The sequence below is a fragment of the Onychomys torridus genome, chromosome X (genome assembly GCF_903995425.1).
Source record: "Onychomys torridus chromosome X, mOncTor1.1, whole genome shotgun sequence".
In the NCBI taxonomy this organism is placed as follows: Eukaryota; Metazoa; Chordata; class Mammalia; order Rodentia; family Cricetidae; genus Onychomys; species Onychomys torridus.
The window spans coordinates 96,992,578-97,007,373 of record NC_050466.1 but is presented as its reverse complement, the minus strand read 5'-3'; positions in this window follow the sequence as shown (position 1 = coordinate 97,007,373).

The following is a 14,796-nucleotide window of genomic DNA, read 5'->3' as shown; positions in this document are numbered from 1 at the left end:
CTTTTGTATCCATTCTGTTAGTCTGTGTCTTTTTATAGGTGAATTAAGCCCATTGATATTAAGGGATATTAATGACCAGTGATTGTTCGTTCCTGTTGTTATTTTTATGTTTTTGGTGGTAGTGTGTGTGTACTTCTCTTCTTTGGGGTTTACTGCTGTGGTGCTATCTATTGCCTGTGTTTTCATGGGTGTATCTGCCTTCCTTAGGTTGGAATTTTCCTTCTAGTGATTTCTGTAGGGCTGGGTTTGTGGATAAGTATTGTCTAAATCTGGTTTTGTCTTGGAAGGTCTTGTTCACTCCATCTATGATGATTGAAAGTTTTGCTGGGTATATTAGTCTAGGCTGGCATCCATGGTCTCTTAGTGTCTGCATTATATCTGTCCAGGTCCTTCTGGCTTTCAAAGTCTCCATTGAGAAATCGGGTGTTATTCTGATGGGTTTGCCTTTGTAAGTCACTTGGCCTTTTTCCTTTGTTGCCCTTAATATTCTTTTTTTATTGTATACGTTTAGTTGTTTAATTATTATGTGGTGAGGGGACTTTTTTGGGGGGTCTAGTCTGTTTGGTGTTCTATAGGCTTCTTGTATCTTCATAGGCATTTCGTTCTTTAAGGTGGGAAAGTTTTCTTCTATGATCTTGTTAAATATATTTTCTGTGCCTTTGAGTTGGTATTCTTCTCCTTCCTCTATCCCTGTTATTCATAGGTTTGGTCTTTTCATGGTGTCCCTAATTTCTTGGACATTTTGGGTCCTGACTTTGTTGGCTTTAGTGTTTTCTTTGACTGATGAATCTATTTCTTCTACCCTATCTTCAACACCAGAGATCCTCTCTTCCATCTCTTGCATTCTGTTGGTTATACTTGCATCTGAAGTTCTTGTTTGTTTACTCAGATTTTCCATTTCTAGCATTCCTTCTGCTAGTGTCTTATTCAGTTTTTCTATTTCCTTCTTCAGGTCTTCGACTGTTTCCCTTGTTTTTTCCTGATTTCATTTCAGGGACTTACTGTTTTCTTCTGCTTTAATTGTCCTTTCCTCTAGTTTTTTATAATGTTCTTGCCATTTTTTGTCTGTTCCTCTACTTTATTTTTGATTTCTTCTATATAAGGCTCTTGCCTCTTCATGATTTTACTTATAAGATTGTTTTCTTCTTCTTCTTCCATTCTGTGATGTTCAGGTCTAGCTGTTCGAGAAGGGCTAGGTTCTGGTGATACTGTATTGCTCTTCATTTTGTTGTATGTACTTCTGCCTTGGCGTCTACCCATCTCTTTGTGGGTTCGTTCTCGGTCTTATCAGTGTACTTGGTCCAGAGAGAGCTGACAGATTTAGGGAGCCTCTCTCTGGTCCAGATGGAAGCTCTGGGCCAGATGGGAGCTCTGGTCCAGATGAGAGTGCTGGCCGGATAGCAGCTGGGGGGCTGGACTCTGAGTCTCAGGAAGTCCCTGGGATCTCCGTATCTTGTCCAGATGGGAGTTCCAGGACAGGATGGAAGCTCTGGTCCAGATGGGAGTTCTGGGGCAGATGGAAGCTGGGGGCTTTCTGGTCCAGATGCAAGATCTGGGCCAGGATGGAATACTGGACACTGGTCTCTAAGTCTCCGGAAGTGGCTGGGGTCTCCAGCAGATGGGTGTGGGGGCAAGGCGTTGAGGTTGTAGTGTCCACCGGAGAGTCTCTCTGGTCTCTGTTCCAGATGGGAGTTCAGGGTTGGATGGGAGCTGGGGGCTGGTCTCTGAGTCTCAGGAAGTGGCTGAGGTCTCAGGCAAGTGGGTGTGGGGGCAGGGTGTGGAGACTGCAGGGTCTGCCTGCAGTCTTGAGAAAAGGAGAGCCTTCCAATAGGGCCCGCTGATTAGCCAGAAAGTGGGGCCCAGTTGGGCAGGTCCTCCTAGGATGGTGCCCAGGGGTGGGACCTAGATGATATTTCTAATCTCTGAAATTATAATTCTGAAACTTCTAGAACATTACTAAAGTTTTTATGAGGCTGCTACATAAAGATCCAGAATTTAGCTCAGTGTTAGAGCACTTGCCTAGCAAGCACAAGGCCCTGAGTTCGATCCTCAGCTCAAAAAGAAAAAAACAACAACAAAAAAAAACCAAACAAGATCTCCTCCCTTATTTCCTGTACTATCTTTAGAAAATACAAGACAAATAGGAATCATACAAGAGCATATCTCAGTGCAATTGTGGAGGTATGAGGAGAAGAAATAGCAAATTTGTCAAGTAACTCAACTCTGAATGCAAGTTACTCATTTGGGATGATGGGTATGTGGGGTTCATTATATTACATATAATATTCCATGTTCTTAGGATGACACAATTTACATCTAAAATGTAATAAGACATTGGAAGAACTACCTTAATGGCTCATATTTTCACCTTTAACGAAGTACCTAGAATTCGGCAAGATTCCAGAAGTTATAAATCTTGATTATGTTTTTTCAATAATTGAGTTATTGACAACTAAGAATTTTCTTTCCTACTTGCAAACCATAAAACAGACTGGGAACAGAGTGCATTCCTGCTTACCCTTTCCTTTACTGACTTCCATTTTACACAGCCCAATTTAAATTATTGTAAAAGCAAGCGCAAACCAACCCTGGCACCCTCTACTTCAACTTCACTTACTGCAATAACACATGTTAAGAAAAGATTTTCTTTAACATAAAAATACTCAATAAAATTTTAATGAAATAATGCACACAAATTAACTGTCATAGTTTGTCATTCTGAATTGCTATTGATATTATTTTTATTGTGTCTGTAAAAGTAACCAACATTTTTACATGTAAAAATATAAAATGTCATGTTATGTTACAAGTATTTATTTAAAATTATTTCACTATAAATTTAGTGTGTAAATATAAATATTTGACACCATACAGTCCTCTCACGTTTTCAAATCAGTAAACTTCAAAAAGATTAAAAATTAATGATATAATTTAAATGTACTTCATCAGGTGAACTATCAGCCAAATCAGTTTGATTAAATATCCTAATCTTTTAGAGTGACAAATTACTAACTTTTTTGACTTGAACTAAAAAATAAAAATTAAATAGCAGGAATGTGTCACTGTGACATAAATGGTTTTGCTTTAATCAACCAAATGAGAAGTGAGAATATTATACAAATATTGTTCAGGTAGTTTTTGGTCCACTAATATCTGCTTTAAGTGACAGATTGTGTTGGAGTTTACTCTTTTGTTTAAAATCTTTCAGTTGTTTTTCAAAATAAATTGGAATATGATTTAATAAAAGACTGAAATATGTTACTATCTAGAGTTCATTGGAAAAAAGACTTTCAGTAGACTGTATATTTAGAAAAAGTTAATGCTATTGGAGGCTGCACTAAAATAATTTTTAGAATTAAAATAAAGGAGCAGCGTGGTGGTGGAACACACCTTCAACCCCAGCAACTGGGAGGCAGAGGAGGGCAAATTGCTCTTTGTTCAAGGCCAGTATGATCTACAGCATGAGTTTCAGGATAGCTAGGGCTACACAGAGAAACCCTGCCTGGAACAAACAAACAAACAAACAAGAGTCCTACAGCTGGGTCTTGAGGGAAATTGATTCCCAATTTTCTAAGGAAGCGCTATATTGATTTCCAAAGCGGCTGTACAAGCTTGCATTCCCACCAGCAGTGGAGGAGAGTTCCCTTGCTCCACATCCTCTCCAGCATAAGCTGTCTTCTGTGTATTTTATCTTAGCCATTCTGACAGGTGTAAGGTGGTATCTCAGCATCATTTCTTAATTGGACTATTGGGCATTTTGATGTCTAATTTCTTGAGTTACTCTTATCCAATAACTGATGGAAGTGGATGCAGAGATCCTTGGCCAGGCCCCAGGTGGAGCTCCAGGAGTGCAATTGTCAAGAAAGAGGAGGTACTGTAAGAGTGTTGCTGTGGATATCGCTCTGTGTAAATAAAGTTCTGATTGGCCAGTGGCCCAGCAGGAAGTATAGGCGGGACAAGAGAGAAGAGCATTCTGGGAAGTAGAAGGCTGGAGAGAGACACCGCCAGCTGCCACCATGAAAAGCAACATGTAAAGACAATGGTAAGCCACAAGCCACGTGGCAAAGTATAGACTAACAGAAATGGGTTAATTTAAGATAGAAGAAGCAGATAACAAGAAGCCTGCCACGGCCATACAGTTTCTAAACAATGTAAGTTTCTGTGTGCTTTCTTGGTTGGGTCTGAGCGACTGTGGGACTGGCAGGTAAGAGAGATTTGTCCTGACTGGGACAGGCAGGAAAACTCTAACTACAAATGGCGCCCAACGTGTTGGCAAGAGTTTCCACCTAAAACCTGAGAAAAAAGTTTCTAAAACAGAGGTAAAAACAGCTTCCTAGTTGTCTCTCTCAAGTTAGCAGCAGCCAGCCAGTTTGAGCTACTATGGCGGGTTCCTGGCGTGTGCGTCTGACCTGCAGTATGGCAGGAATGAGGAGTCTACAAGTGACACTTTACTCTGCTGCATGGTGGATTTAGCCTTTGCTAGTTTAAAAAAAAAGGTTTCTGGGCTATGTGCTGCTTTGATAGAACTGCTTCTGAGAGTTGATGGTACACATGGCTCCAGACCCAGAGCTGGCGGTAAACTGTACCACCATGTTGGAAAGCTGAGGTGGGCGGAGCCAGCAGCCACAGCGGCGTTTCAGTCTTACAAAGATGGATATTACACAGAGAATCTGGTTTGTCTTGTCTTTGGGATTTTTAACTACAGAAAAAGATTTGATTGTAAAAGCTGTTGAGGTAAACAAATATGTAAAATTTAAAGGTAACTTGACTTCAAAATTTGGATATAAGGATATGTTGCTTTGGAAAAGAGTCTCTTCTTTTATTTCCACAGAAAGCCAGAGACTATGGATTTGTTCCAGATTAAGATACATCAGGTTTGATCAGCCAAGACCACCATCTGAAAGGTCTCTGATGACACCATGGCTCAGATGATCTGACATCCAGAATGTTTTCAAGGCAACTGGCTCAGAAGTTTACCCTCACAGACTACTCCATAATCCTAAAATTTTCTTTGTGTCTCCATAAGATACAGCGCCCCCCTCCAGCAGGAAGTAGTAAGAAAAACTACGCCTAAATTCCCAGCTGGCTTTGGAGATGGAATTGGCTCACTCCTTCTCTAAACCCAAGCACATTGTTAAAAGAAAAGGTTTAGAGATTCTTGTGTCCCAAATCAGAAGAGCCCTCTGGTGTGGGACAGAGAAAAACCACTATTTTATTTAAAACAGGTTGATTATAAATGCAATCTCTTTCTAAAGAAGAAAAGGGGATATGATATAGATATAACAGGATAAAAGGGTAGATTAAGGAACTTACTTCTAAAGAGCAAAAACTTGTTTAAAATGTTTTACATTGGTATAGATTTTAGTCTATTGATACAAACTTAAAGTTAATTTTGTTATACTGTGTGCATATTGCTACTTGTGTTTTAGGTATTATGTTAGTATAGCTCATTTAAAATTGTAATGGATAATTAAAAATAGATTAATTATTGGTCATCTATGATAATCATACTCATAGCCATGTTAGTTAAGTCTTCTAGATTTACACAGAGATATTTCAGATAGACAGGTAATCTTCAAACACTTCAAAGGTCTACAGAATATGGCATTTCAAATATTTTTAAAATTTAGACTTTCTAGAAAGTGAGACATGTCTGCTCCTGGCAGCACCAATTTACTTCAGAGAGGAGGATGGGCATTGAAGACACTTCATATGGAGTTTATCTTCACCTTGACAAAAATAGCCATTTGGGCAAGAAACTGTTCTTGCCTGGACTGCTCGATCGACTGGACATGCAGGACCCATAGAAAGATGACCACTGAACTTTGCTTCACAAAATGGTCCTTCAGGTTCCTGCTTCGCAGAGGAAACTGCCAGACATTCTACAGGACACTGAGAGAAGTGACCGACAGACTCTAGCCTTGTGGGCTGAAGACAAATGCCCCAACTTTACAAAGGAACATTAGGTGACTGTCCAGGCTTCCAGCTGTCTCTGTCTACCTTACAAGACTCCTGAAAGTTGCTTGCATCCTTCTTCTGGTTCTCAGGTAATATTATATCCTTCTGAGGTCTTTGATGTGGTTGAAGGCTAGATTGTTATAATTTCCTCAATTATGATAAAAGATAAGTTAAATATAAAACCTTAGACTCACAAATATAAGATAGATGGGATATCTTCTTTAATATTGTAACTGTAATTATTGCTTGATAATTATTTTGTTATATGTAATTGTACTATGTAAAAGTTAAAAACTTCCTTAAAAAAAAAAAGAAAAGGGGAAGTGCTGTGGATATCGCTCTGTGTAAATAAAGTTCTGATTGGCCAGTGGCCAGGCAGGAAGTATAGGCGGGACAAGAGAGAAGAGCATTCTGGGAAGTAGAAGGCTGGAGAGAGACACCGCCAGCTGCCACCATGAAAAGCAACATGTAAAGACACTGGTAAGCCACAAGCCATGTGGCAAAGTATAGACTAACAGAAATGGGTTAATTTAAGATAGAAGAAGCAGATAACAAGAAGCCTGCCATGGCCATACAGTTTCTAAACAATGTAAGTTTTTGTGTGCTTTCTTGGTTGGGTCTGACTGTGGGACTGGCGGGTAAGAGAGATTTGTCCTGACTGGGACAGGCAAGAAAACTCTAACTACAGTGTGTGAATTGTTGAGATCAAGATTGGAAAAGCACAGGGACAAATAGCCAAACTAATGGAAACACATGAATTATGAACCCAAACCTGTGGAGCCCCCAACTGGATCAGGCCCTCTGGATAAGTGAGACAATTGAATAGCTTGAACTGTTTGGGAGGAACCCAGGCAGTGGGACCAGGACCTGTCTTTAGTGCATGAGCTGGCTGTTGGAACCTTGGGCTTACACAGGGACACTTTGCTCAGCCTGGAAGGAGGGGACTGGACCTGCCTGTACTGAATCCACCAGTTTGAATTTAATCCCCAGGGGAGTCTTGGCCCTGGAGGAGATGGGAATGGAGGGGAGGGGATGGGGGAAGGGGGGGGCAGGAGCAGGAGGGGAAAGGACAGGGGAACCCATGGCTGATATGTAAAATTAAAACACAATAAATAAAAAACATAATAAATAAAAAAGAAACAATAATTAAAATAAAGGACACAACAATTTGGTTCTATTTTATAATGACTAGTCACATTTTTATGTTCAATTTAGAGCAGTATCCTTAAAAATTATTTTCAAACATTAACGAATACTCAAGGTAGAACATGGTGATATGAGTTATAGTTGACTTCACAATTTGTTACAGTATTCTCATACTAAGTCCATAGGAAATGTTTAAAGCAGTAAATACACTTCTTATAAATATTCTCCACCTTGCTGTTTAATCTTATTAGTCATAGCCATTTGCTGGTTTTATATATATATATATGGGGGGGGAAGTCAACATAGTATAGAAAAATCAGTGAAGTCAGACAAGAAGATTAATTAAAAACAGGATTCAAAATGAAAATTAAGCTGGTTATTTGCAGACAATATAACTGCATTTGAAAAAATAGATATCTATAGTTTACTTCTAAAATTGTACTGAAGTTAGTTAGTTTACACTCACCCCAAAGGAGATAACACATTACAAAAGAAAAAATGTCTTTTTCTTCATATATGTAGCCCAGGCTGGCCTTGAAATTACAGAGATCCACCTACTTCTGCCCCCAAGTGCTAGGATTAAAAGCATATGCCACCTCACCCAGTTAAGAAAGTCTAATTTTATTTATGTGTAAGTCTAGGTACATCTGCATGTATGCTATGTATCTGCATGATTGTGTGTGTGTGTGTGTGTGTGTGTGTGTGTGTGTGTGTGTGTGTGTGTGTGTGTCTGAGGATCTCTGCATCCACTTCCATCAGTTATTGGATGAGAGTTCTAGCATGACAGTTAAGGTGTTTGGCCATCTGATCACCAGACTAGGTCAGTTAGGGCTTTCTCTCGACCATTGCCAGTAGTCCACAGTGGATGTATCATTGTGGATTTCTGGGGACCTCTCTAGCATTTTGCTTCTTCCTGTTCTCATGTGGTCTTCATTTATCATGGTCTGTTATTCCTTGTTCTCCCTTTCTGTTCTTGATCCAGCTGGGATCTCCTGCTCCCCTAAGCTCTCTTTCCCTCAAACCTTGCCCTTCATTATTCCCACTGTCATCCATGTTGTTCATGTAGAACTCATCCATTTCTCTGTCATTGGTAAATTCCTGTGTCTTTCCTAGGGTCCTGTTTTCTAGGTAGCCTCCCTGGAGTTGTGTAGCAATCTAGTCATCTTTGTTTTACATCTAGTATCCTCCTATGAGTGAGTACATACCATATTTGTCCTGCTGAGTCTGGGTTACCTCACTCAGGATGGTTTTTTCTAGACCCATCGATTTGCCTGCAAACCTCATGATGTCATTGTTTTTCTCTGCTGAGTAATACTCCATTGTGTATATGTACCATATTTTCTTTATCCATTCTTCAGATGAAGGGCATCTAGGTTTTTTCCAGGTTCTGGCTATTACAAACAATGCTGATATGAACATAGCTGAGCAAATGCCCTTGTGGTATGATTGAGCATTCCTTGGGTATGTGCCCAAGAGTGCTACAGCTGGATCTTGGGGGAGATGGATTCCCAATTTTCTAAGGAAGTACCATATTGATTTCCAAAGTGGCTGTACAAGCTTGCATTCCCACAAGCAGTGGAGGAGAGTTCCCCTTGCTCCACATCCTCTCCAGCATAAGGTGTCTTCTGTGTTTTTGATCTTAGCCATTCTGACAGGTGTAAGGTGGTATCTCAGAGTTGTTTTTGATTTGCATTTCCCAGATAATAAAAATGGGGTACATGGGGTTGGGGATTTGGCTCAGTAGTTGAGTGCTTGCCTAGCCATCACAAGGCCCTGGGTTTGATCCTCAGCTCTGGCAAAAAAAATGGGGTACATTTACAAAAGATATTATCTATCTAATAAGAAAAAGTGCATTACATAATTTTCAACAAATTTTATTTAATGCTTGTAGATTAATTCTAAATTTCTAAATGGTCTTATTAAATAAAAAACACAGAGCCAAATATAGGGATGAAAGCCTTAGAGAGATCAGGGAAATAGGTAAAGCCACCAGCCAACCTTACCTCACCAACTCTCCAGCTCCCAAATGCGAGTTAATTCCTGTCTACCCATGCCTTTATTGCCTTGATGTTCTGCCCTCTCATTGGCTCTCTTAGCCAAGCCACATCATTTCCTCTCCCTACACGGCTCTGTCACTTTCTGTCTGTCTGTACAGACCTCCAGACCTCTATGGTTGGTATTGGAATTAAAGGCATGTGTCACCACACTTGGCTCTCTTTCCCTAGTGTGGCCTTGAACACAGAGAGATCCTGCCGGCTAAGTGATAGGATTAAGGGCATATGCTACCACTGCTTGACTTCTTTGTTTACTTAAAATGGCTTGCTATTTCCTCTGATCTCCAGGAAAACTTTATTAAAGCCCAAATAAAATATCACCACATTTCAGCACAAACAACATATCATCACAAATGCTATTTACACATTCCTGGTGGCCCAGGAAGTTATGTCAATTGGCACAAATGTCCAACGGCCTCTACTCCTGACACTTTGCCTTCTGTTCTCACCCAGATTGCACCTCCTTCAGCAGGAGAGTTCAAAAGAAAAAAGAATTAGGAAATTTGCAGGTAAATGGATGGAATAGGAAACAATCATCCTTGGTGAAGTAACTCAGATTCAGAAAGTCAAACGTTTCATCCTTTCTCTCCTATGTGGATGTTAGCTCTTAAACTTTAGATATGTGTATTATATTTGGTAACTAGAAAGGGGCCATGGGGAAGATTATATCTTTTAGGAGTTGGGGGAATATAATATAGTGATATAAAGGGATGGAACAGGAAATATTAAATTGGGTGGGGGCTGGAAAGTCATGGTAAAGGAGAGAGTATAGGGTGACACAACTATCACTAAAAGCATATAACTACCAAATTAAACTCCCAATATTTAAGAATGGGTTATCTGTTCTCAAACTGATGGCTAATGGGTTCACACAAATCCTCAAGCATTATAAAAATACTATTGCCAGTGCTATTGGCTATCCTCTAAAATGTCACAGTAAGATCCTATTGCTGAAGACACCACATGCTTCAGTCATCAATTATGGAAAACTCAACTGGTAATGATCTGGATGCTTCATCTCTATTGGTACTTTACATGATACTAAAGGAGATAAATAATCATTAATCTTTTCTAGAAGTAACCTGACTGGAATGATACAGTAATGGTATAACTGTTTTGGTAGTAACCACCTACTTGTTGATTATATTAAGGACTATTCCATGAGATACAACTTGTAGCTGTAGTTTTCCTGTGCCCATCTGGCTCCTGCAGCTGCTCAGACTCAAGTAAATACACAGAGATTTATATTACTTCTAAACCCATTTCTATTAATCTATAAGTTGCCATGTGGCTTGTAGATTGCCAGTACTTTTACATCTTGCTTTCTCTGTGTCTGCCTGGCAACCCCTGACTCAGCCTTCCCATTCTCAGAATTCTCTTCTCTGCTTGTCCCACCTATACTATACTTCCTGCCTGGCCACTGGCCAATCAGCATTTTAATTATCAACCAAGTCTAAGGAACATATTCACATCATACAGACCAATATCCACAGCAACAACCCATATCTGATACTGTCAATAAGGCAAGACCTTTTGGCTAGATAACTAATGAGCCCTGATGAAAAAAATCTACTATTACTATTCTACTAAGGAACATAGCAATACAAAGATTCCTAATGACATATTGCTATATCCATAGATCACTCAACCCTCATCAGAGAAGCTTATTTTTGCAGTAGATGGTAATCAATACAGATACACAGAACTGATCAACATGCAGAAAATAAAAGACTTTGCAGTATTGCAGTTCTAAATGAGATGTCCATATCTCATCTTGTGCTGTTTAGTCTTATGTCAACTTGACACACAAACTGGAGTTATCTGAAAGGAAGGAACCTCAATTGAGAAAATGCTGCCATAAGATCCAACTGTAAGGTATTTTTTTAAACTAGTGATTGATAGAAGAGCGCCCAGCACATTGTGTGTTGTTCCATCCCTAGTCTGGTAGTCCTGGATACTATAAGTTAGCAGGTGAGCAAGCTAGAGGAAACAAGCAGTAAGCCGTACCCCTCATGGCCTCTGCATCAGTGCCTGCCTCCAGGTTCCTGTCCTGTTTGAGTTCTTGTCCTGACTTCCTTCAATGCTGAACAGCAATATAGAAATTGTAAGCCAAATAAATCCTCCCCAGTTTGCTTTTTGGTCTTTTAGTTTCATCCCAGCAATAGAAAAGCTAAGAGACATCCCTCCCTCCAAGGCTCAGGGATTAATACAGAAGGGAGAGGGCAGAAAGATTGTAAGAGCAAAGGTGGCGGATGACTTTAAAGAAACTGTTTTTCAGACACAGCAGGACAGATGCATAAGAACTCACAATGATTGTCCCAGTGTGTTCCAGACCTGCATAGCGTCAAGCCGTACAAAACTCCAGAATGGAGGAAGAAAGGTGGGTAGGAAATCCTACCTCTAGCTGAGGAAGTATTGGGATTTGATGGCTTCTGTGAGAGGGAAATCCAATCAATGTTATTAAATACTGTGATAACTGGTATACTGACCACATCCAAGGCAGGCCCTACATATAGGAGTACATAGCCAACACATATTGAACATGATGGTTTTAAAAAGAAAGTAAGAGCAAGAGCAGGAGAGCAAGACAGAGAGAAAAATGAAGTTAGGTAGGGAGGGAGGTTAGTGAGACTCTGGGAGGAGTTGAGGGAGGTGGATGGGGGATGACTAGGATCAAAAGACATTATACACAAAATTCTTAAAGAATCAATACAAACATTACAAGAATAAATCACAGATATACAAAATAGTATAAGTGTACAATTTGTATACATGGATTCTATAATAGACTACACCAACCAGAGAAAAGGTTTAGTGAACCTCAAGACATGTCATTGGAAATCACTCAATGTGAGGTTAACAACAAAAAAAGAGAAAGCCTGGATGGGCCATTGCATAAAGCTGTGTGAAGCTGTGAAAGTGAAGACTGAATTGCACTGGAGAGCCAAAGATGGTGGAGATGCCAGAGCTATGTGCTACTTGCCAAGGAGAGCTGCTGACAGGGAGTGGTACCAGCCCATGAGAGAAGTGTGTTGCAGTCCACATAACTGGAACAGAAGAGCCATCTAAGCCCTTTGACAATGGCCATAGATAAAGCTATATAGGATTTGGAGTTTACTCTGCTGGGTTTCTGTAGCATGAATCTTAAAAGGTCTTATTAATAAAAATAAACCCAGAGCCAGGTATTGGGGTGAACACTGAAAGATCAGAGAAGCTGAAAGATCAGAGAAGCAGAACCAGCCACAGCTAACCTCACCTCGCCAATTCCTCAGTTGGTCTTGTTTCCTCAGACTGGAAGCCTCTGTGTCCTCATCCAAATGGATCTCAGCTGAACTGCTGCTAGAAGCCTAAAAGCTTAACCAGGCCAAAAGCTTCTAGTTCCTGCTTTTCACGCCTTAAATACCTTTCTGCTTCCTGCCATCACTTCCTGGGATTAAAGGCTCTTGTTACCATGCCTGGCTGTTTCTAGTGTGGCTTTGAACTCACAGAGATCCAGATGGATCTCTGCCTCTGGAATGCTAGGATTACAGGTGTGTGTGCCACCATTTTCTGGCCTCTATGTCTAATGGCTGTTCTGTTCTCTGAACCCAGATAAGTTTATTAAGGTGCACAACATATTGGGGAACACAATACCACCACAGGTTTCAGCCCTGCTTTGATTCATTATTAACTCATTATTCCCTCACTCTTCCATTTTAGAATGATAATGTATACTCTGTGTCATTGCATGCTGAAAGTATATCATTTGCTTTTTACAAGGAGTTACATTAAGAGATTGCCTTGAGTCTCAAAAATTACTTCGAACATTTATACTATGTTGAAAGACTATGTGGTTTTGTTTTGTTTTGAGGATCTAAAATGTTTCTTAATTTGGCAGGATACAGTATAATAACACTGCCCGGTTTTTGTATTTTGTTTTTTGTTCTTTTCATTTTTATTATTAAGAATTTTTCTAAGCCGGGTGGTGGTGGCACAAGCCTTTAATCCCAGCACTCGGGAGGCAGAGCCAAAAGGATCTCTGTGAGTTCGAGGCAAGCTGGGCCTACAAAGCGAGTTCCAGGAAAGGCACAAAGCTACACAGGGAAATCCTGTCTTGAAAAACTGAAAAAAAAAAGAATTTTTCTATTCATTTTACATACCAAACACAGATCTCCCTCTCCTCCCTCCTCCTGCCCCTCAGCCTCCTCCTCCAGCCCACCCCTGCCCCTGTTCCCACCTCCTCCAAGTCAAGGGAGTCATCAGGGCCTGGTACAATCAGTTGAGGCAGGTCCAAGTCCCTCTCCCCTGCACCAAGGCTGCGAAAGGTGTCCCACCACAGGCACTGAGCTCCAGAAAGCCCACTCATGCACCAGGGACAGATCCCAATCCCACTGCCTGTGGCCCCCCCAAACAGTTCAAGATAAACAACTGTCTTGCCTGTCCAGAGGGCCTAGGCCAGTCTCATGGGGGCTCCTCAGCTATTGGTCCCTATGTGGACTTTTGAAGTTGGACTAAACGCAGTTTTCATTATGAACAAGCCTATGGAGGCCAGGGAGTGGAATGTGGTAGTTCAAATGAGAGTGCCTCCTCCTGCCCCCAGTAGGTTCATATATTTGAATGCTTGGTATTCAGTTGGAAGAACTATTTGGAAAGGATCAGGTGTTGTCTTCTTGGAGGAAGTATGTCACTAGGGATGGGCTTTGAGGTTTCAACATTCCACACCATTGCCAGTTAGCTCTCTATGCCTTATGCTTGTGGACCAGGATATAAGCTCTCAGCTATTGCTCTAGGACCATACCTGCCTGCCTGCTTCCATGCTCCCAGCCACAGTGGTCATGGACTTATCTTCTGAACAGTAAGCCCCAGATAAACTTCTTCCCCTATAAGTTGCCTTGGCCATGGTGTCCATCATAGCAATGGAAAAGTAGCTAAGATGGAGACTAAATAGCTAAAAAAATGAAAAGTAAATGTGTTAGCTAGAGGAGACTCACCTCATTGCTAAGTACATAGAGCAAAGGATAAGGGGGTAGAAAAAGATATTCCATGCAAATGGAAGCCAGAAGAAACTAACAGTGTGTGTGTGTGTGTGTGTGTGTGTGTGTGTGTGTGTGTGTGTGTGTGAAAAAGAAGCTTTACATAAAAAAGTATCACTGTCCCCCAATAGTGCAACAGGCTGCTAAGTATTCTTTAACATAGGAGCTTTAGGAAATATTTTAGATTCAAATTACAACAGGGTCAATGTTGAAATTAAAACATTTTACCAAAACATATATACAGCAGGAAAAGAAGTACTAAGAAGAATGTTTATAACATTAAATGTCTACTACAAAAAGTAGAAAATTGCAAATAAAAAACCCTATGATAGAGTTAAAGGAATTAGAAGATCAATAATGGAGTATACACAAAAGTAGTAGGAAGAAAATAGTATAGCAGAAGTCAATGAAATATGACTAAAACATACATAAAAATAAAAGTTACACTTTTGAAAATATAAAGAAATTAAAAAACCTTCAGCCATACTAAGTCAATAAAAAGAATGAAGAACTAAATTAATAAAATCAGAGATTTTAAACCACAAAGATGTAAAGGGCAATTAAGAGTGTTATGAATGATTATGTGCCATCAGATTAGAAAACATTGAATATGGATACATTCCTGG